The 24,218-nt window shown below is 41.2% G+C and overlaps 1 protein-coding gene across 8 annotated transcripts in view; it reads right to left on the reverse strand.

The window, feature by feature from the left end:
• Positions 1–24,218, reverse strand: part of AGPAT4 (1-acylglycerol-3-phosphate O-acyltransferase 4) — an 83,131-nt gene that overhangs the window by 37,034 nt on the left and 21,879 nt on the right. Inside the window, exons 2-3 of one of the 8 annotated variants that reach the window (XM_054064214.1) lie at positions 22,394–22,481; positions 18,558–18,630 (exon numbers count right to left, since the gene is read on the reverse strand). The exons of 5 other annotated variants lie outside the window; for them this stretch is intronic. The gene's annotated coding sequence lies outside the window, so the exon portion shown is untranslated. Of the gene's footprint in view, positions 1–18,557; positions 18,631–22,393; positions 22,482–24,218 lie in introns of those variants that run through there. 2 more of the 8 variants (XM_054064215.1, XM_054064216.1) reach the window with 2 other exon arrangements.

Here is a 24,218-nt window from a genome sequence, read left to right on the forward strand (position 1 = left end):
ACCTAGATGGGTTCCCAAAACCTAATTGTAAGAAATGATACAAGGACTGGTAGAACAGTGAGAACTGCTTAAAACACAGCTGTACTTACAAGCTGGAGAGTGGATTCTGAGCAGTCAGCTAGTGACTACCAAATAGTTTTCACCTTCCTATTTACTTGTCCCATTATCAAGCAAAGGCAAGAAGTAGGCTTTGCATTTGTTTTGCTTTTAACTATAAGCCTTACCACAAGACTCATGAATCAAACCTATATTTAACTAAGTCTCTCTGGTCTGGAGCATGGGAAGTTGAGGTGAGTCAGTAGAGCCAACAAGCCTGAAGAGTTCTGTTTCCATGGAGATGGAAAAAAACCCCGAAAAACTAAAAGCAGTGGCTCTCCTCAGGCAACCCATGTCCTGAGCCAATGGGATCATGGTACTAATGAGAGCTGTCTGTCAAGGTGGAAAAGACGAGGAGTTAAGGAACATGCTTGCTTCCTGACAAGTCTATCACAAAACTCCTGCACCAAAGCAAAGATGAGCTATTATTCTTTGCCAAGGGAAATGTATCCTCTTCTCAGAGCATATCTGTGCCATATGAATGTCTCTGCTGGAAAGATGAGACATCTGAGAAGCTCTCCTAGCTTCAGGCAAGCCTGAAAGCACCACAAATTTTCATTCACCTCAGGGAAGATCAAAACTAGGCCAGACTTTGAAACACCTCTGAAATCCTCTAAATTTAGGTCCCCTACTGGCCTTAACTAGTGACCGAAAACAGAAAACAACTAGGAACAAAACATCTACATTTTCAGCCATCATTAGCAAAATTAATTGCCTGAAGCTTTTGATGACATTGTGCTGTATGCTGGAGAACAGGCATTAGTGACATGAATGAATTTACCTAATAGTGTTACAGCCAGGTTAATAGACAATCTTTACTCAAATAACATTACCTTAATATGATAAGCCCATGTTTATGGTATGGATAAATGACTGACCCGTCAGTGTTCCCGCTAATTTCTAATCAGGGCATGTAACTCCTACTGTGGCAGTAGTACATATTATTTAAAGCATGATATCACGCATAAAAACAATACCCAGAGATGTGGAAGGAGACCTAAGCTGCCATATACTAGCCAAACAATGATTTCACTGTTGGAAACTGAATTTCCAACAAAAGCCAAAAATGTTCACATGTCAGCGAGAGAGCTGTGGAGATACAGAATACAGAGATACAGAACAGAGATACATGTATATACATGGCTGCGCTTCCAGACCTCCACTGCTAAGAGCTGCCATGTGACACACATTCAAAATTTTACATCTTTCCAAGGGTGTAGCTTTCTATTATAGTTGCATTGGAAATAAAAGACCTCCACTGCCCAAAACACAGCAAATTTGAATAATAATTGGGGGGAAAAAACCACACACACCATAATTTGCATACCTTTACAGAATCCACAGTCACATCCTGGGGCAGAACACAATCTCAGAAAATAAAGGATGTTAGTGACAGGATTAGTTTGTGTTTTGCTTAACTAGAAACAAAACCAAGAGAAGAAATGTCTCATGCAGTTGCTGCAAACACAAAGCAGGCAGGGAATGACACTGTATTAAACACCACAAATACCATCTGCCAGCCTTTACGTTTTTAACATGCTTCTTCCCCTCATCTTCTCTACTCTTTCTTTCCCCTTCGTTATAGCCTCCTTTCTCTTGGTGGTTCTCAAAGAATGATTAGCAGTGTCAGTTTGCACTAGTCTTGCATCATGACACCAGTTTACTTACATAACTTGCCACCAGAATTTATTACCCAGAAACTTGTTGCGTTGGCTCAGCAGCATAAAGTCACTCATAGACACCCTCCTTCCCTCCACCACAGGGTAGATGATTAGTGTAAGTTTACTCCTCTTTGAACACCAGTCCAACTGTATAACTAAAAACCAATTTATACTGGGGAAAAAAAGATTCTCTTACTCCAAATAAGGGCTGGTCCAAGATTGCTAAGGCTTCTCCTTGCTGCCTTTCATGAAGTTTTGGAGTCTGAACGTCACAACTGAGTTGGTAAATGCACATTCACCCACTTCATGGGAGTTCCCACCTTTCAAAGCAACTCCTCCAGTGACACTTCCACACAATTAATGCAAAGGAAGGGGAAAAGCCAAAAGAACTTGACATCTCTCATCTCTGCTTTGAAGGCAGAGTCCTTGCAGTATGTTACAACTAGCTTCAAGAGTGGCTGATGGCAAGGAGAAAACATACCTTCAAATGCCTAATATGGATACGCTGTCTGCTTAAGAATTTTGATAGTTTCTGTCTTTCTGGAATAGAAAAAAAAACCCTCACGCTGCTACATGAAACAGCCACTACCTCCTGCAAGAGTAGATCGCTACCTAACCCTTCACTGCACAAATCTGCCTCACTGCCACCACTTATAGAACAAATAGCTGAAAGAAAACATCTCCAAGGCTGACTTGAAATATAAAGAGTTACAAGAGAAAAATTTAAGGGAAAAAAGGAAACTGTTTACCGAGACTTGTTATTTTCCACCTCAAAGTTTTGCAAGAATGAGTCATTAAAACAGTTGACACACTTCTTTTATAGAAGTTATTAGTAATTCCTTCAGCTTACTGTTCTTGATAAGCCATGGAAACTTTCGATTTTAAGACTAACCATAAAACATGTATTTTAAAATGTAACTGAAAGCATAGTTATGTATTGACTCAATAACTACAATAATTTGAAGATCTCAAGTATTTCACCTGTTTTAAGGAGCTACAGAACTGTTTCCTTCTACAACATTCTTGATTTTCTTCAACCTATGTATCGAGGCAACACCCAGAAAGAGAATTGAGAAAATTCTCATGGGAATATATGGTAAAAGCACAGTGAACTCTCCAGTACAAATAAAAAGCAAGACAAGTGGGCAAGCTGTGATCATTATTTCAAAGACTAGATATGGTTATGTGGTGATTGAGTACATTGCACAGAAAACTGGAGAAAACATTAAAAAAAAAACCAAAAAGTAAAAATAAGGGTAAAGGCAGACTGATGGATAGTGTAGCTCAGTCCATGCCTGTCTGTGGAAGAATGACTTATAATAACAACTTACTACCTTTCCAGATTACATCGACTAGGTGCACCTCCTAAACGTTTGCCATAGAATGAAATAAGTCTACAGGTAACTAAGTAAAGCAAATCTGTTACCTTCTCCAAACTACTCCTCTTTTGTGGAATCAAACCCTATAACCCAAAATTGCACACGTTCCAGTGAGCATTCCCAACCCCCCTGTCTGCTTTTGCTCATCACTCCAAAACCCTCTGTATACCACAGTCAGATTTAAACCTCTGAACCTACTGTATAAACTGGAAAGCTGCCCAGAAGGTTTTCAAAACATTTCCAAGTGCTGATGACTCCACAGCCTCCTTACAGAGGCTATTCTAGATCTTCACTGTGTCATCTAACCTGACCAGTTGTTCATTTCTGATCTCAACTCCCTTCTTCTCTGCAGGAACTACAAGTAAGGATGAGGGAAACTTGAAGGCAGGAGTTCGGCTGTAAGCTTAGGTACATGATACAATTGGAGCTCAAAGCTGGAATGTTATTGCACACCTACAAGAAATTTTTTTTCAGTAACATTATTATGAAAAAGCATATACACACTTCCTTTGAGGGAAACAAAAAGACAGTTCTTCAGAAAAAAAAAAACAACCCGCAGCTGGAAAGTCAAGCAATGCCTTCCCACTTTCCCCAAGATGAGGAGGTCATTTACAGAGTCCAGCCAGACAAGGCATCAGCTCCCCAGCTTCAAGCACGTTCCCTCTTATTCCTTTCCCTGCATGTGCAACACATGCAGATCATAGAATCATTGAATCTCTAGGCTGGAAAAGACCTCTTAGATCATCGAGTCCAACCATTCCTGTCTGCCACTAAACCATGTCCCTGAGCACCTCATCTACCTGTCTTTTAAATACCTCCAGGAATGGTGACTCAACCACCTCCCTGTTCCAGTGCCCAACTAACCCGTTCTGTGAAAAATTTTTTCCTGATATCCAGTCTGCACCTCATAACACACAGCTTGAGGCCATTCCCCTTGTCCTGTCCCCTGTCACTTGGGAGAAAAGGCCAGCTCTCTCCTCTCCACGACCTCCTTTCAGGTAGTTGTAGAGACCAATAAGGTCTCCCCTCAGCCTCCTCTTCTCCAGGATAAACAACCCTAGCTCCCTCAGCCGCTCCTCATAAGACTTGGTCTCCAGCCCCCTCACCAGCTTTGTTGCTCTTCTCTGGACATCCTCCAGAGCCTCAACATCCTTCTTGTGGTGAGGGGCCGAGAACTGAACACAGTACTCAAGGTGCGGTCTCACCAGTGCCAAGTACAGGGGCAGAATAACCTCCCTGGACCTGCTGGTCACACCGTTTCTGATACAAGCCAAGACACCACAGGCCTTTCTTGGCCACCTGGGCACACCGCTGGCTCATGTTCAGTCGGCTGTCAACCAGCACCCTCAGGTCCTTCTCCTCTGTGCAGCTTTCTAGCCACTCTTCCCCCAGTCTGTAGCACTGCACAGGGTTGTTGTACCCCAAGTGCAGGACTCGGCATTTGGCTTCATTAAACCTCATGCCATTGGCCTCAGCCCAGCTCCCCAGCCTGCTCAGGTCCCTCTGTAGAACGTTCCTACTCTCCAGCACATTGACACTTCCTCCCAGCGTAGTATCGTCTGCAAACTTGCTAACGGTACATTCAATGCCTTCATCCAGGTAATTGATAGAGACATTGAACAGAGCTGGACCCAGCACTGAGCTCGGGGGGACACCACTTGTGACTGGTCCCCAGCTGGAATTAACTCCATTTATCATAACTCTTTGCGCCTGGCCATCCAACTAATTTTCCACCCAGGAGAGTGTGTGCCTGTCCAGACCACTGGCAGCCAGTTTCCTGAGCAGAATGCTGTGAGAAACTGCGTCAAAGGCTTTACTGAAGTCCAAGAGGACTATGTGAGCAACAGTGTGGTGTAATGGAGCAATTTGGTCCACTCCAAGATAGAGGTCTTGGTCTTCAACCTTTAGGAGAATGCCTAAGTTGACTGTTCAAACAGAAGAAAAAAAACCCAAAACCCAGCCCACTCTTGCCTCAGCACCACCACCCACTACCTACACCCTCATCTACTCTAGTTGGTGATATAATCATTGTTGTCTTTGGACTTATTTTCCTCTCCTTTAAAGTTGTCTTGCAGCCAAAGATGGGAGGCTGATGGGGGACAATCACGCACACAACTTTAAAAACAAACACAAAAAACCCTTTCTCTATTGGCTGCAATCCTGCTTTTGGAGAATTTTGCCCCAGTCACTACAGGAGATCCTGTAGGCAACTCCCTTGAATAACATTTCAATGAATTACATGCCTGTACTTTTAGGGTCAGAAACCACCAGAGAGGAAGGCAGAAATTATGACTCTTAATTCCCCACCCATCACAATAAGTTACTGGATGTGGTTACAAGAAAAAAGATAAACACAGCCCAGCCCTTTCATGTATTCAAGTTCTGAGATCCATTTATTTTAGCATTTGCTTGCAGGAAATTCTTTTAGTATACTTTTCCTCACCAGTCTTATATTCCATCAAAGGCAACATGTTGCTTTTGCCACAAATGAATGAGATCAGTATAGCACATGCTGATCAAAGAAGTTAGTACCAACCAACAGTGAAAGAAAACATGCTGGTTGGCAAGTTCCTATAGCACCAACATTTGCTGTGTATGGGAGTGAAACCAAGCAGTCGCATCTCTTCTGGATTTGGTTTCTTGATGCCCAAAAAACCATCAGCTTTTTCTTACAATGCACAGGAGCACCAACACCGGGGACCTGCTTAGCCAAAAAATAGCAAAAAAACTATAAAATATTAGAGTGCATCTACTGCAAGACACTGCAAAAGGAACACCAGTCTCATATCGATATTTTCTTTTAAGCAACTTCCTATAAACACACACAATGAAAATAATTTTTTCTTCATATACTCTTGGCCTACTTCTAGATTTTACTATTTTAAGCCTGCACATCTTTCATTTAAGAAATACTGTCCCTGCCTCACTCTTTGAGTAAACCTTTTCACTGTTAAGAATGCTACATTACAACCATCAAGTTTATAACAAAGATCTTCATGTTCAGTCCTTTATGGGAATTAATTATGATTAGGAGGGAGATGACAGCCCAAAACAAAATCCAAAAGCTACCAACTCCAACTAGCAAGTGATCCCCAAGAAGTTTCTGGGAAGAAGTCACTGGTGCTCTTAGAGAAGAAGGTTCATTGAGAAGAAACAACATACATCTGTCCCAAACACACACTTCTCTGTCAGCGACTCCCACCTCCTCTCAAAGAAAGCCTAGTCAATAACATACTAAAACCAGTCACAAGATAGCTTGAAAGGATGATTATGAAGTTATGTTTTCCATCACTTCTATGATGCCTGTGTATCTCCAACTAACATCAGTGTTTCACAGACAATTCCCTCTCTTTCGCTGTACTGAACCTCACCCTCCCCAAATCCATAGGTACCAACTCTTCTTCCTCTCCCTGGATAATGGATGAATAAATTAACCTTTGATAACTGTTCTCAACCTAAATTTAACCTGAAATTTGCAATTTTTCTTTTAAGCTTAAAGACAACTTTCTGCATGCAAATCCTTTCCAGTGTTCCAGGTATGTAAATTGGTCTAATAAGAAACAATAGTTTTGACTGCAAATCATTTATAGTCTCCATTTTTCTTAAGTCTATCCTAACTGTCTTCAGCCAATCAGAAAATGTCATCCCAAACAGTAAAGACCAAATACATCATTGTCTTCTGTTATCCACGCAGACAGGCACTGTCTGTCACAGTACTTCATGAGGTCTAACAAATAGCACTTTATACAAGTAAACCCCACCACCCCCAAGAAAAGCATGTTGGACTCCAGATGCCAGCACCAATTTAACAGCACGAAGCTACTCTTCCAGACTGCACAAACTTTGTTTCTCTTAAGTAACGAGAATCATCCCCTATCTCAAATGCTATATGCACACAACTATTTTTAAAGTAAATTTGAATTTCAGAATGAAGGATTTATATACTATACATCATCTTTTTGAAGTTTAACATAGGTTTCTGGCATGCATTTCAATAACACATTCTGCTGAGATGGCCTGTTAGGATGCAGAAGGCATTCTGGAGAAGCGTGTCCAGAGTGGTTCTGTCTCAACTGCTATGTGAGGTCTGCACTGTGAGGCAGCTTTCCTGAATAAGAAATGTACCTAAGTATCAGGGAAAGTTTTGCTCTGTCCTTACTAGAAGAAAGCGTCTTATCTTAGGGAGTGGAAACGGAGGTCAGGTTTCTGTGAATATTAGATTATGATTTTATTAAATTATTCAGTATTTGATGTATACAAACTGGAAGTCAATTACATTCATTTGTATGAGCACCGACAGGCATGAGTGCTCGGAGATGAAACATGAAAATAGGAGGTGAGAAACAACTTGGAAGGTGTTAAGTGTTCTGCAGTGATCAGTCATACAGCATTTGATAGCACCTATCAGTTAGTTTAGTTTAGATTGGGCTTGCACAGTAATTGCTTTCTAAAAAGACAACCAACTTTCATAGTCTGGTACACACACCCATGCTCAAACAAAGCAAAATGCCACCTGATCCATCGTACACCCCTCCTCCTGGAATGCCTTGTTCAAGTATGACCCTGCACCACACCTTACTTAGAGAGGAATACAAGGACTAGGCTCTCTATCCTGCTGATGAAGTTGCTGCTGCAATGACAGCTTGGATGAACAGTATATATGAAGTTATTCCAGTTCTCATTTTGATGGTTAGGTTAGCAAATTACTGTCTAAATCCCAAAACAGAAGCTTAAATGAGAGCAGAGTGACCTATATTAAGCATAAGCAAGTGCCATCTCAAATTGATAAACTCAAAAAATCAAATCAAGTAATTATGCAGTGGTTACAAATCTGCTCCCAAACTCTTATAAAACACCAAATGTAAGGACAAGTACTTGCCATCAGGTATTTGAATCTCTATAGTTTCTTTTCAAGCTCTTTACTGATACCAGAAGGGCTAGAAGGAACTTGCTCTGAATAAAGTTGAGCATCTGTCATAATTTAATAAACTTTGAGAAGAAACATCAGCTATTTATAGGACTTAACAACACGTACACACAGAGGAAACAAAAGCAAATAACTGAAGATGCAAACACGAGTAGAAAACTCACTAGGTAAGAAGTAGTACATGGTGCAGTCCAAAAAAAGAACCCATCTCGTAGAACATATAAGGCTAGGAGAGACAGAGTGAAAATGCATGGAAATGCAAGTCAGAACTACAACATATGTTTTAAAGAAAGTAGATTTTTGCTTCTTGTTCCTCAGTAACTGAGGCCATTATATTTCTTTTCATGAAAAGACAGCACGAATAAGTCAGGTCAGTTTGGATTTAAGTGAATGGGAGAGGAATATATGGATAATCCATTCCACTGGGGTAGACCCAGAAGTCTATTGGATGAACTCCATGCTTCATTTGATTACAGAAGTTTGGGGTTTTTTTATATTATTTGAGAAAAACCTGTTATGAGTTTACCCCAGTCAGCAGCAAAGCCAAGCAGAGTGAGAAAAACAGTGGGAAAAAGAGAAAGCCTTGACACTATGCAAGCACTGTTCAGCAACAGCCAAAACACTGGTGTGTTATAAGACTAGTTTAGTTACAAATCAAAAACACAGCCCCATACAGGCTATTAAGAAAAAAAAAAAAAAAAAATCTGTGCCAGTTACACCCAGCACTACGATAAAGAATACTCTCTTTATGATTAAATTCTGTCCTTGAATGGTGAGCAGACCAATGACTACAGCTAATGACCAAGACAGTCATTCAGTCATTCCTAGCCAGGATGACAGAAATTTCTCCAGATAAGCAAGAGTGTTCAAACACCAAAACAAACACTTTCGCCCCAGTATCACCAGTGAGAAAGCAACAAGGAAGACTCTAGACAAGGAAGCAGTAGGAAAATACAGGTAATGAAAAACTCATCATCTAACAAATTTCAACACAGGGAGACCTAGATGACCTCCCAGAATACTGAATCAGAGGTGAAGTTTCATCAAAAAAAAATTAGTTTAAGATTGAGCACGGTGCCATGTTTTTAAAAATAGAAAAGAGTAGAAACATACTACTAATACATAGACTAGTGAGTAGATAAATGATCAGGGTAATGACAGACACAATACTCAGGCCTCAGTACTACATGGGAAAAAAACAAAAATGACAAAAGTTATTCAGAAGAGATTTCTGTAAGAGTTGGAATTTAGGAAAAAAACCTCTATAATTTTTCTGAAGCAGCTTCATATGACATTATCTGATAAGTCTAATTTTATCAACGAAAGAGAGATTCAAATCTAATGTACCCAGGCTACACTCAGATATTCATATGGTACAATAAGAAAAAAAGTGCTATTACACCAAAGAGAAATTGAAGATCAGTAAATAGCTGCGAATGGGAAGTAAATAAAAAGTGCAACTATCTGGGGTTTTTTTGTCTTTTGGTCACTCTGGATAAAGAAAGATTTCCTTGAAGTATTTCTGAGGACTAAAATATTCAACAGAAATTAATAAAATTTTGTGGAAAAAGTCAGAATACATTTTAAGAATCAGATGACCCTGAGAGGTTAGGCAGCAGAAATGGAATTAATTTTGATAGGAAAGATTGTTGCATGATGCTGTGCAGAACTAATAAAATAGCACCTCATGATTTTGAAATGACAGAGGAGAAAGATGCGTACTAGTAAGATCATCTAAACATTAGGAAAGTTATTTCCCTCTTAAGTGAATCTTTCATGTTTAATCCACATATTTAGGATGGAAACCTATTTTCACATATTTTCTCTCCTTTCAGCATGGATTCTTCCACATAAAGCAAGTTTGTCCTCTTTAGTCCCAAATCAAACAAAAATTTTCTTTCTGAAGAAAGCATTCCAGAACAAAATGGCACGTCAAGAGAGAAAATTCCATTGCTTTGCTTCCTCTAAATCCATGTCCTTAACATGTTTAACCTGTGTTTTTAGTTACTGATGAAAACGTGTGTAAATTTATTTCAGAGAAAAATGACTGACGATAAGAGACTATCAGTTGCCAAAGAAAACAATTTGTAGCAAAAGTTGGAAGAAATGCACACTTGATTAGGAAACTGAGCAAAAAGTTATTTAAATCCTAAGAAAACATGTAGTGCTTTTAAATAAAGCCGCTAGTTACTAAGAGTTACATTTCAGAGATGTGCAAAGACATAAAAAGAAGGAATTACTATCTCTGCAAACATCAGAACAAGAAACTTAGAGGTCATGGCATCTAAGGTTTTGGTAATTTTCCAATATTATATGTGTTTGGCTTTTGATTTCAGATAACTAGTGCACTCATATAAGACGTACTCATATATAACCAGAAATAACATGCTACAAACAATTTATTTTTAGAGTTAAGGCAGATAACGTCTACTTAGTCTTCTTAGGCACAACAACCTATATCTGAATTTCAGGACTGGAAACAAAAAGCTGACTGAGTACCTGTACTATATAATCAGAGTTAATGGTGGATGGTCACAGAACCTCTATCACTTTGAGAACATTCTTCAGAACAAAACCATTAAGCATTTTTCACTTGCATTCCATGAATTCCCTGTAATCTTAGAGCATCTCATCATGTGAGGTCTTGAGAGACAAGAACTATGTCCTGGTGCTTATTTTAGCTTCTTAAACCCTAAGAGTGACTTTCACAAAGTGTTCTTTGAAGGGACAATAAGGTCAGAAACTACAAATGAAAACAATGGCTTTCATGAATTAAAAATAAAGTACTGCAGATCAAATATACCTATTTGATTTGTGATTTTTGCACTGGATATAGCGCGTAACCCGTCAAATCAAAGCTATCCAAATATATAAATAAACAAAAATCCCAACTTTTTCTTACCACCAAAGAATGACCACCAAAGAATGTAATACAAATCAGAAATAGTACATTCTGTTAAGAAAGACATGCACTCAAATACACAACAATATTACACCACAGGTAAAGACACCGGTGCCTCTCAAATCATATTTATTTTGATTGTGCTTGCATTAATATTTCTTTGAAACTGATGTGCATCAAGAAAGTAAGAAAATGACTCTACAGGCAGAACATCCTGACCTGTTCAGCCTGCCTGCAGCTCATGTGCTCTAGATGCCACTAACTTACTCTCTCACTGCTCAAACTAAAAGGGTGCCCCTCTCCTTCCCTCCCCCAAAAAAACATTACTGACTTCTCGCTCTGCAGTCCCAGTGGCTCGATATAACATTGCAGAAATATTGCACACAGAGGTTATTGCATTGCAAATATTGCTGCAATATGGTTGTACTCTTAAAATTACCCATTAAACAGTTTTCCTAGGAAGAACAGGTATAGCTTAGGTAGTACATAGCAACCTTGCATAATCAACAGGCTCAGAGTTTACACACTTCTATTCAATTTCCAAAAAGACATTCCCTGCCAGTTGCAAAAGACAGGCAGTGCTTCTCTGGTACCCAAGACATTTTTCTATTCAATGCTTTGCAACTTATGAAGTGTAGCAGCCAGACATACTATTTCATGTAGGTACAGGGGGAACAGCTATCGCTTCTTTTAAAAGGCATGATCTGACTTGTCACAGCAGTAGCAAAATGAAAGACATGCAAATGGTGGTCATATGTCAGGAGTAAAGAGGTATCACAAGATCAGATGCATATGCACTATAGATATTTCTTTCAACTTTATCACAAGTATTTCTAGAACAACAGAATCACAGAAAGAAACAGGAAAAACTTCAAGATTTAAGCAGGAGGTACAATATTAGACAAAGTACACGATGTACCAGAATTTCCCCCCATGATTAAAACTGTACAGAAATCCCAGAACAAAGAAGGCAACCTACTGCAAGAGTCAGCGATTTCCTTGAACTCAGATATACCTGAGAATGCCCCTCTGAATTCTATTTACCACCTTCGTTGCCGCAACTTTTTCAAAATTAAAGATACATAGGACTCATGTTACTGACTTGGATGCAGTGTTTATCAACTTTCAAGGTGATAAAAGGAGACGAAGCCCTTCAGGCTGTACACACTACTGATTGACAACTGATTGAAATTCTGTGTTAACTCATGCAGGCTGACATTTTCTCTTTGCACTAGAAAGTCTTACAGCTTTTTAAGACCAACCCTTCTTGTTGGTCGTTTGGACTTCTCACAGGACTTCAGTGACTTCAGGTTAAGAGAAACGCAGTAATAGTACCAGCTCTGGTTGCTACATCAAATCCATCAACGGCAGACTGCAGAGTTGTCAGGTCGCCAGCCGACACCTGCCTGAGGTCTCTGAGGTCCTGTGCACACCATTTGTATCTTCTCTGAAAGTCTTGCCTAAAAAACTGTGTTCAAAGCCTCATCCAGCCTGGCTTTGAACACTTCCAGGGATGGGGCTTCCAAAACTTCTCTGGGCAACCTGTTCCAGTGCCTCACCACCCTCACAGTAGAAAAAGTCTTCCTAATATCTAATCTAAATTTCCCCCTCTTTAATTTTAAAACCATTGCCCTGTCACTACATGCCCTTATAAAAAGTCCCTCTCCAGCTTTCTTGTAGCCCCCCTTCAGGTATGGGAAGGCTGCAATAAGGTCTCCCCAGAGCCTTCTCTTCTCCAGGCTGAACAACATAACTCCGCCTGTCTTCACAGGAGAGGTGCTCCATCCCCCTGATCATCTTTGTGGCCCTCCTCTGGACTCAATCCAACAGGTCCATGGCCTCCTTGTGCTAAGAGCCCCAGAGCTGGACGCAGTACTCCAGTTAGTGTATCACCAGAGGAGAGGGGCAGAATCACCTCCCTCCACCTGCTGGCCACACTTCTTTATATGCAGCCCAGAAAAAGGTTGGCTTTCTGGGCTGTGAGTGTGCACTGCCAGCTCATCTTGAGCTTCACATCAACCAGTGCTCCCAAGTCCTTCTCCTCACAGTTTTTGTCTTTCCATTCTCCACCCAGCCTGAATTTGTGCTTGGGATTGTATAACAGTTTATCTGCCCTGCCAGCAGCTAAACGCAAGCAGTTTTGATCCCAATTTTCCACTCCCACGAAAATGGGAAAGGAAAATGAGAAAAAGAGACTTGTAGCTTGGAAACTAAAACAGCTTTAATGAAACAATAATACGGAAAATACTATTAATGAGAAAATATATATACAAATACACAAATTTGAACCCTTTGATGACCATATATCACCACTTTAGCTTGAACCAGAACAGATTGCTTCAAATCAGGTGCAGGACCTTGCACTTGGTCTTGTTGAACTTCAGGAGGTTTGCAAAGGCCCACTTCTCAAGCTTATCAAGGTCCCTCTGGATGGTATCCTCTCCTTCCAGTGTGTTGACTACATCACACAGCTTACTGTTGTCAGCAAACTTGCTGAGGGTGCCCTCAGTCCCACTGTCCCCGCCTCCAACAAAGGTGTTAAACAGCACCAGTACCAATACTGACCCCTGAGGAATGCCACCGGTCCCTAGTCTCCACTTGGACTCTCAGCCATTGACCACAATTGTTTGAGTGCAATCAGCCAGACAGTTCTTTATCTACTGAATGATCTACCCATCAGATTCATGTCTCTCCAACTTAGAAACAAGGTTGTCATGAGGGGCAGTGTCAAATGCTTTGCAAAAGTCAAGGTAGGTGATATCAGTTGCTCTTCCCTTATCAAACAACGCTGTAACTCCATCACAGAAAATCACCAAATTTGCAGGCATGATTTACCCTTAGTGTAGCCATGTTGACTGCCACCTGTCACCTCCTTACTTTGACCTAAGTTTGATCAAACAGATACTCTCTTTCTAAGGCAACACCCACGAAATATAAAACACAATTTTTCTTTAGGTGAAGAAGAAATTTTAAGTCAGCATATATATTCTTGAAAGAAGAGGTTTCAATTGATGCTGTCTTCTCCACTGCAGTCCTGAGCCACAGAGGTAGAGGAATATGGAAACAAGTTTTGTTCTTTTCTTTAGCCACTGTTACTTTCTCCATGCTGAAAGTTAAAAGCAACTCTCCCTTCAGAAAAAGCTGCTGCACACTTTAAACATTTCATTCACAGCTTTTTTTTTTTTGTCTTTTGTCCCTACACAATCTGCCTACAAAACAGCTTCTTCTCTCCAAGTTACACAGCGTATGGAACAAAGCTAGTCTTGCAAGTACAATGGGTTTAACATGTGCACAGATCTGCAGTAGTCAGTGTTTGAAATGCTCTTTTCAAACCCTTTGGGGAAATTAATTATTTAACAGCCACATGTCAGAGATATTTGTCTCACATTTGAAGGCTCCTCTTATCCTTCTTCCCCAAGGAATTCAGTAATACTCCTACGTTTCAACAAATCAGCAGTTCCTTGTGGCAACAGGATCAGTCAGTGCAGATAACAATCAAGTAGGCATTTCTTCCTCCTCTGCTGTCCACCAGGACTGCCCTTAAAGGCCAGCACTTGACTTCTTGTTGAAGACCTAATGAGGCAGCGCAGGGAACAGCTGGAATGACCTTCTGTTTGTAATACCAGAATTCAGTAAAAGTGCCCTTCCAGACAGACAAGTTGGTCCCATGGTTTTTTTCTACTAACATTTATTTTTCATATCTCAAGCAACACATCACACAAAAGTACCTACCTGCAACAAGCACTGCTCATATATGACAGCAGACAACCTTCCTATCCAGTTTTTGGTCTTCCTTGTTTAAAAATACGATCATCATTACAGTTTTTCTACAGCAACAAATCAATGACACAAGCTGGAAATAAAGAAGACTCCAGCATCCTGACTCTTACTCTTTGTATGAAGGCCAGAGACAGCACTATTAATAGAGTCTCTTAATAGAGGTCCAATTTCTATCTATACAACATAGAAAAAGAACTTTCCAAATACTTATTTACATAGCACATGCACTGAATAGTAGCACATATCAAGTCCTCTCTTATCCATTAAATTTAAGTCATTAGGTCCAATAATGTAACTCACACAGCTTTGGATGCTCCCAGAACATTGTTTGCTGTTCTGCTCATCTGCACTTGCATAATGGTCAATTTATCAATCACCACTTGCTTTCCACGTGTATCAGTTCTTATTGGAATAAAGTCTGTACCTCAAAGACTCATGAATTTGCCATTCCAGACTGTTGGGGATTAAAATAAGATTGCTTACAGCACGATAAAATTACTGGCTTAGGGTTAGGTTAAATTGTAATTTGTTTATGGCTTAGCCTGAGAGGATAGCTCAACATAAGTGAACTTTGTTTTTAGTATTAATGAACTTTGCATGTTAAGAAGAATGACAAAACAGAAGAGGAAAAGAAGAGGTACAGGACACCTTGCCCAGTAACTATAAGAACTGAAATCTATGACTTAAGGGAAAAAATCTCCAAAACAAGCAATAGATGACCACAGAACCCTGGTACAGACAAGACGGGAGGATGAATATCCACAGAATTACACAAAAGAAAGCCTCAGGGCTAAGTCAATTCAGAAGAGAAGGAAGCTAGTTAGTTGCAAACCTTAAAGGTAAGAAAAGAGGCAGAGTGCCTGGAAGCAGGAAAGATAACCAAATAATGGGCAGGGGGACCCAGTCAATGAAATATCATTGGACCAGCTGCCACATGGACAGTGTGTGAAGAGTTGGGGGTGGGCTATCTTAGATTGTAAGGGTATAATTGCCCAAGGATTCCATTGTTTGGGGTGTGCTCTTCTGGAAGCACCCAGCTTGAGCTAAAAATAAACCAGTACCTAGGGTCTGAACACTTCATTACAGTCACGGGCTGAGCTTGGATTTAGCTGCATCTAGACTACCTCACCAAGGGGTAGCTTATAAAGCGAGGCGGTCCAGACTGAACCTTGTGACTCGGAGAGCGGGTCTTTTGGAACTCTTCAGCCTTTTCAATTCTCTCCTGAGGATTGTATGCATGTACACGAAGCTACAAGAAATTAAAATCACCTTTCAGGAAACCTTGAATTTTAGACATGAACTAATGCAGATTTCTAGCACTCGGAGTCTGTGAAGACACAAGGAAGACAAACTCCATAATAAGCTTCAATTGAACCAGAAATTTTCTGAAATAGTGTCATACTAAGAGGAAAAATGTACTGTGTTCTCAATTTTAAACTTGAGACAGACTAAGAACATCTGGAAACTAACGAGGTATGTCAGCTATTTTGCCTGTGTATCTTCCTCCTTCTTTATCAGCACAAAAGGCAATATGTGTTCAAATAATAAAACTTTAATTGGTATATTTTGGTGTGCAGGACAAGTAACAGATAAAAAGTCAGCTGAAATGTGTTTGCATTTAATTTCTGGAAATATAACCCAAACTGGCCAATGAAAACACTCTTCTGAATACTGCAAGGTTAACATCTGCCTCCCTATATTTTGCCTTTGTATAAAGAATAGCACTACAAAAGTCTATCATACAGGCCCTACAGATTGTTTAGGTATCTGTAGCCAGCTTAGCAATACAGAGTCCTCGCCAAACTACAGAGCATTAGCACATTGCACTCTTTAGTTGAGACATAATATGAGTCAGAGAAAAACCCTGGAAAATGTCAGAGAATGGTATGAGTTTGCTTTAAACAAAAAACATATCCAATAAAAGACTCTCCACAGCATGCAAGGGTGGTACAGAAAAGGAGCTCCTCTACTGTAGCAAAGCTATATTAATGAGATTTCCTGTCAAAAGCCTTACAGCTGCAGATCTCCCATGTCTTCACAAAAACCAAAGGTAAGCTTCTTTAGAAGCAACAATGAGAAATTAAGACACTACAATCACTTCTATATTTCCTTACCTAACACAGGCAGCAGATATTTTCATTAGCAGTACACATTGATTCCTCGACTTTTCAACAGAGCCACGTAAGTACTAATGAGCAGTAAAGAAATGTATATACAATGGAAAAATCCTCATATATTAGGAAACTCACATATTTCTTAACTTTCAAAGAAAGCCCCATGCTCAGAGGTGCAATATACTGGAGATTCAACTTAGAAACACAGCTAAATGAATTGAAAAATAATCAGACTGAAGTGTACTTGCCACTTCTTTAATACTGTGAAAGAAAAACTGAAATATTATTGACAGTCCAATGCAATTTGCTTAAGTACAGAAAAAGCACACAAATATAAAACACCAGTAAAAGTGGGTTAACAAAAGAGCAAAACAATCTACCCACAAACAACTGCCTTGTAATCCCTCACACCTCCCTTCCCCTATGGTTCCTTATTTTGTTTCAAACATTATTTCAGCAATGGCCAAAATGGGTCTGGCAAAAGTGTAACTGACGCCCCAAAACCAAGCAGATGAAAGAATTATTTTGTAAACGTTTCACTTTGGTTTCTTATGTAGAGTTAAAGAATTCCTACTTCCTAACACAGTGTTGGAAGAAACATGTTTAAGCACAGACTATGCCAATATGAATGTAAAGGGAATTCAAAAATATACATTTTGATTGCTCAACAAGACCTTGCTACCTTGCAACAGTCTCCAAAGTGAGAAAACATAATTCGCAAGTAAGAAGCCTCAATCTGAAGGTTGCAAACAAGTTACTGGAAATAACCACCTAACCATAGAAGATTACCAAGCACATGCAATCAGCAGCTCTTTCATCTTAAGTATCACAACTGAAAGGCCTCAAGTACCTGTTGAAAGGAAATATTGCTACCTGTCAGTTTGGAAATCCTCCAGCAAAAAGTTAGGCAGATGCCAGATACTTTCAATGGACCAGCTGCTGAAATCCCTGCTGCAGGATAAGCCCAGAAAACCCACTGCACAACAACTTGCCGCTATGCGACATTCATGCATTTGGAAGAGGAAGAATCAACTAGGTGTACACTTTCAGTGGTGCACATTGTTCAAAAGGGAGCGGAGGGGTAGAAAACGTAGCCAAGCAATAGCAAATGAGACAAGACATGCTGCACCTCACTTGGATGTTACACCAGCGGATCTATTCCTTGATCAAACACAAGATTTCAAAATTCTCCCAGTAGTTCTGCCTATTGAGGTAGTGTTCGTTCCTAGATAGGGTTGGATTACTGCCAGTATGTATTTGCTTGTAACTGGTGATGGTGACCAATGAGCTACTCTCAGGAAGGTTGCATAGAATCTGGAGGCTATCCTGATTTAGTACCATTTTAGCAATAAAATTATCCGTATAGCTAAAATGGTGCTAAAAGGGGTTTCTACAAATATACAATGTCTCTTAAAAAAATTTGATCCTTGGATTGTGAAATTTACTCTAATGAATAAACAACTGTGGCACCAAATTTGTATAAACATTAATGTTTTCATATTCTGTACTATCACTTGGATCGTTAGCTATCATGTTCCTGAATCAAGCTGGGTCTAATGGAAGTACTTTTGTACAAACACTCCAGATTTACTCCAGTTCAAGAATCTAGGAAGACTGCTGGCCAGATCTAATTCTTAACAAGAGCTGCTAGAAACTCTGTGATGCAAGATGCCAGACACCAAATTGAATGTGGTTCACCTTCTACTGCTTCCCTGCCATCCCTCTCTCCAGTCTGCAGGCTACCATCATCACCCTTCTTCAGATCAGGAATCTGGGGCAAAAAAAAAAAAAAAAAAAAAAAGAAAATGAAGACAAGCAACCTATACAAAGGGTCCAGCAACAGCAATATAACATCTGTGACAGTGAAGATGCTCTTTTCATTATAGATCAGAGTAAATGCCTCTCTAGCTCTTCATCAGTCTTTGATAGAAAGCATTAGTATCAGAAGTTTTTCCATGTCCGTTTTCCCAGAAATGAAGTCCCTTTTTCCTAACTAAGAGCTGGTCCTAGAATCACCAGGTTAGAAAAGACCTCTTGGATCATCAAGTCCAACCATTCCTATCAACCACTAAACCATGTCCCTGAGCACCTCATCTACCCATCTTTTAAATACCTCCAGGGATGGTGACCCAACCACCTCCCTGTGCAGCCTGTTCCAGTGCCTGAGGTCCCTTTCTGTGAAAATGTTTTTCTTACGTCCAGCCTGAACCTCCCCTGGTGAAGCTTGAGGCCATTCCCCCTTGTCCTGTCCCCTGTCACCCGGGAGAAGAGGCCAGCACCCACCTCTACCAGGCCAGAAACTACCTGAAAGGTAGTTGTAGAGAGCAATAAGGTCTCCCCTCAGCCTCCTCTTCTCCAGGCTGAACAACCCCAGTTACCTCAGCTGCTCTTCCTAAGGCTTGGTCTCCAGCCTCTCCACCAGCTTCGTTGCTCTTCTCTGGACATCCACCAGAGCGTCAGCATCCTTCTTGTGGTGAGGGGCCCAGAACTGAACACAGTACTCAAGCTGCAGTCTCACCAGTGCTGAGTACAGAGGGAGAATAACCTCCCTGGACCTGCTGGTCACGCCGTTTGTGATACAAGCCATGATGCCATTGGCCTTCTTGGCCACCTGAGCACATTACTGGCTCATGTTCAGTCCGCTGTCAACCAATATCCCGAGGTCCTTCTCCTCCAGGCAGCTTTTTAGCCACTTCCCCGGGCCTGTAGCACTGCAGAGGGTTGTTGTGCCTCAAGTGCAGGACCCGGCAATTGGCCTCATTATACCTCACACCACTGGTCTCAGCCCAGCAGTCCTGCCTGTTCAGACCGCTTTGAAGAGCCTCCCTACCCTCCTCACCTCACCTCAAATTGAGAATTCTACCATCTCACGATTGCTTTGCCCCAGGCATCCTCCAACTGTCACATCCCCTACAAGGCCTTCTCTGTTCACAAACAGCAGGTCCCGGAGGGTGCCTTCCCTTGTCAGCTCTTTTACCAGTTGTGTGAGGAGGTTGTCATCCACACACTCCAGGAATCTCCTAGACTGCTTCCTCTCCACTGTATTGTACGCCCAGCAGACATCCAGAAGACTGAAGTCTCCCACAAGGACAAGAGCAAGCGACCTTGAGACTTCTCCCAGTTGTTTATAGAAGAGCTCATCAGCTTCTTCTTCCTGGCTTGGTGGTCTATAGACCATATCACTTTCAGGTTGAATTAGGAACCCTGCTAAAAGTCATGCACAGATGTCATTCCATAACACTTTTATGAACAGAGCAGCACTGCGCTCATAAAGCATGCCTGCAATCACCATATAGTCCTGGCTGATACACTAACGCTCACTGTCAATACCTAAACCTTTGTGAAAACTGGGTAAAAATGCCTGCAAGCAGCATAAAATGAGAAGGATTGGAATGTTATTAGTTGATAAAGCAAGTTAATGGTAATAGGGGAAATAAGGAAGGGAAGAGACCAGTGTGGCCGAGTCAAGACCTGCTGGTCAAGCTGAAGAGCAAGAGGGAACTGCCTGAGCAGTGCAAGCAGGGACAGGGAACCTGGGAAGAGTATAGAGACACTGCCCACTTTTGTAGGGGTGGGGTCAGGGAAGCCAAGGTGCAGCTGGAGCTTGGCAAGGGAAACAAAGACTAACAAGAAGGGCTTCTTCTATAGGTATGTCAGTCAGAAAAGGAAGTTAAAGCGTACTCCAACTGATGAACGAAAATGGCAACCTCCCACCAACAGGAAAAGAGAAGGCTGAGGTACTCTTCAATTCTTTTGCCTCAGTCTTCACTGACAGCTGCTCTCCTCACTTCTCCTGGGTCAATGGACAACAAGGACGAGACCAGGGGGTGTATAGCCCCTCCCACTGTAGAGGAAGATCAGGTTTGTGACCCCCTGAGGAACCCTAACACATATAAGTCTATGGGACCTGATGAGATGTATCCCAGAGTCCTGAGGGGATTGACTGTTGTGGTGGCCAAGCCACTCTCCATGATATTCAAAAAGTCATGTCAGTCAGGAGAAGTCCCTGGTGACTGGAAGAAGGGCAACATTATGCCTATTTTTAAAAAGGGTAGAAAATATGACCCTAGGAACTACCGACCTGTCAGCCTCACCTCAGTGCCTGGAAAGATCATGGAACAGATCCTCCTAGAAGGTATGCTAAAGCACATGGAGGACAGGAAGGTGATCCAAGACAGCCAGTATGGCTTCACCAGGGGCAAGTCCTGCCTGACTAACCTAGTGGCTTTCTATGATGGGGTAACCACCCCAGTGGACATGAGAAAACCAACGGATGTGATCTATCTGGATCTGCAAAGCCTCTGACAGAGTTCCCGACAAGATCCTTCTCTCTAAATTGTAGAGAGATGGATTTGATCAGTCGACTGTTCGGTGGATAAGAAATTGGTTGGATGGTTGTATTCAGAGAGTAGTGGCCAATGGCTCGATGTCCACATGGAGATCCGTGACAAGTGGTGTTCTTCAGGGAGCCATACTGGGACCAGTGCTGTTAAACATTTTCATCAATGATATACACAGTGAGAGTGAGTGCACCCTTAGCAAGCTTGCAGATGACACCAAGCTGAGAGGTGCAGTTGCCAAACCAGAAGGACAGTATGTCATCCAGAGGGACCTGGACAAGCTGGAGAAGTGGGCCTCTGAGAACCTCATGAGGTTCAACAAGGCCAAGTGCAAGGTCCTACACCTGGGTAGGGGCAATCTGCAGCTTCAGTACAGGATGGGGGATGAAGTAATTGAGACCAGCCCTGTGGAGAAGGACTCTGGGGTGCTGATCAATGAGAAGCTCAACATGAGATGGCAACATGTGTGCTCGGAACCCAGAAGGTCAACACTATCCTGCGCTGCATCAAAAGAAGTGTAGCGAACAGCTCAAGGGAGGCGATTCTCCCCTTTTACTCTGCTCTCATGAGACCCCACCTGGAGTATTGTGTGCAGTTTTGGAATCCCCAACATAAGAAGGAAGTGGAACTGTTGGAACAGGTCCAGAGGAGGGCTACAAAGATGATCAGAGGGCTGGAGGACCCTTGTTATTAGGACAGGCTGAGAGAGTTGAGATTGTTCAGCCTGGAGAAGAGAAGGCTTTGGGGAGACCTTATAGCGATCTTCCATTACCTGAAATAGGCATACAAGAAAATTGGGGAGGGACTTTTTACAAGGGCATGTAGTGATAGGACAAGGGGGAATGGCTTTAAATTGGAGGGAATAAAATTTAGATTAGTCATTAGGAAGAAATTCTTCACGATGAGGATGGTGAGGCACTGGAACAGGTTGCCTAGGGAAGCTGAAACTGTTCAAGGCCAGGTGGGACAGGACCTTGAGCAGCCTGGTCTAGTGGGAGGTGTCCCTGCCTACGGCAAGGGGGTTGGAACCTGATGATCTCTAAGGTCCCTTCCACCCAAACCATTCTATGATTCTATGAAAATATGGAGGCACTTACTGGGCATTGAAGAGGAATTATTCATAGTGATGAATATAATTCCACTAAAACAACTTTGAAAAAAGGAAGTTCAGGCTGTGACAGATGTTATCTTTACCGGCAAAATAATGGAGAACACGCTGCAGTGATTGGCTCCTTCAGTCTTTTCAAATTAGACAAGTTCAAGGTTTGGTCTCAGTGCGGAACTGTAAAGATAACCAGGAGCAGTGCCACAAGTTAGTAAGAGGCATAAAAGAGTATTAGGAAGCAGACTGGAGGAAGGCATTAATGGATTAGAGTAGATGACACTTCAGAATAGATGATTTGTACTCTAACAAAATTACATTATCAAAGCAAATGAAACCAATACATTCTGAGGGCAAAACCCATTTCATGTTGATAGAGATCTACCTGGATCTCTTGGAAGGTTTCAAAAGGGGGAATCAATCATAAAAGCCAATATGATCTACCAGAAGGAAACTCTGTATGCTCACACATGGTCATGAACACATAGGCATGTGGAACAGTAATTCAGACAACTCATCAGCAGGACACTGGGGCACGTGCCACCACATGACAAGAGAAGACTCAGCAACAAAAAGAAAAATTTCCAAATCACATTCACAAACAAAAAAGGTGTGATCTCCCCATTGCCCCTAAACCAGACCCTGACTGATTTTATGAATGGCATTATATAGCCTACTAGCTGAAGAGTCAAGAAGTTCATATTTCAGTATTATGGCATATATGTCTAGAGGACTCGGAGCCCATAATGAAGCAAGCAACGTGTAGAAAACACAGCAATAGAGGCTTTTGTGTACCTCATAGCTTCAAATACTTATTATACTGATCTCTCAGCATTATTTTGTGAATAAATAATGATATATTTTCTTTATCAACAGACATGTTTTCAAGAGAAGTACAATCCAGAGAGGTCTTTTTAACACTGCTGACTACTAGTATGTTTTGGGCAAACAAAAATAAAACCTTGAAGTCATAAAACTTAGATACACAGACCGTTTTTAATTGCAGCATCGTTTCACCCCATGTTAATGGAAATTTTTTTCATACTGAAGAGGAATCTAGATGTAGAAGCTAAAAATACACTGCTACAGAGCCATTCACTTGTCATATATTAATTTTTAAGTCTGAGGAATACCTCCTGCTGCCCTTCATTTGAAGGCTTCAGTAAATCAGATACTGCTTTCTCAGATTCTATTGTCCTTGCTAGCAACAATAGGCGAGATTACCCCTGCCACTTCACTCATTTTTCACTAGGTCATTTTTTACGATGCAGTGCTAAATATGTTACTACATTACCTACAAGAAAGTGAAGACAAAACAAGTTAGAAAATTAAACATTACCATATGATGACGTATACATGCTCCAAGCATATTTTATATTTAACAAAATCTGCCACACATATGTCCCTTTGAATTTAATGTTTGAGAGCGAAAGAATCCAAAGAATCAATGATAGTCAACATTCCAACAAAAGCAGATTTTAGAGAAAGCTAATCATCTACCTTATTGTACACAGCTCAATGATCAACACCAAGCATTAGGAGCAGGAGACCCGCCATGTCTGACATGTAAACACCTACTTCAGATCTGCAGGGAACACGGGACGAAATCTAAGACTACATTACAGAAAAGAGGTACGACAACGGTGTGTCTAGACTAGATACACAAGGTAGCCCAGGTGCTGAGAATAATGTTGCCACAGCAGCATGCACCTCAATGCAGGCTGCAACAAACACTTCACTGCCCAGGTAGTCACATGGGTACGCACCTACTCAGATCTCCATGCTACCATAACTATCCCGCTCTCAGTAACAGGGTTTATCTAGATTAAAACTAACATGGGCGTTTCCTCAGTACGCTTTATTTCTATAGCCACCTCCTTGGCATGGCTTGAGAGAAAACAAGAAGGCTAAGGCTTG

This window comes from Cuculus canorus, chromosome 3, assembly GCF_017976375.1.
Source record: "Cuculus canorus isolate bCucCan1 chromosome 3, bCucCan1.pri, whole genome shotgun sequence".
NCBI classification, from domain to species: domain Eukaryota; kingdom Metazoa; phylum Chordata; class Aves; order Cuculiformes; family Cuculidae; genus Cuculus; species Cuculus canorus.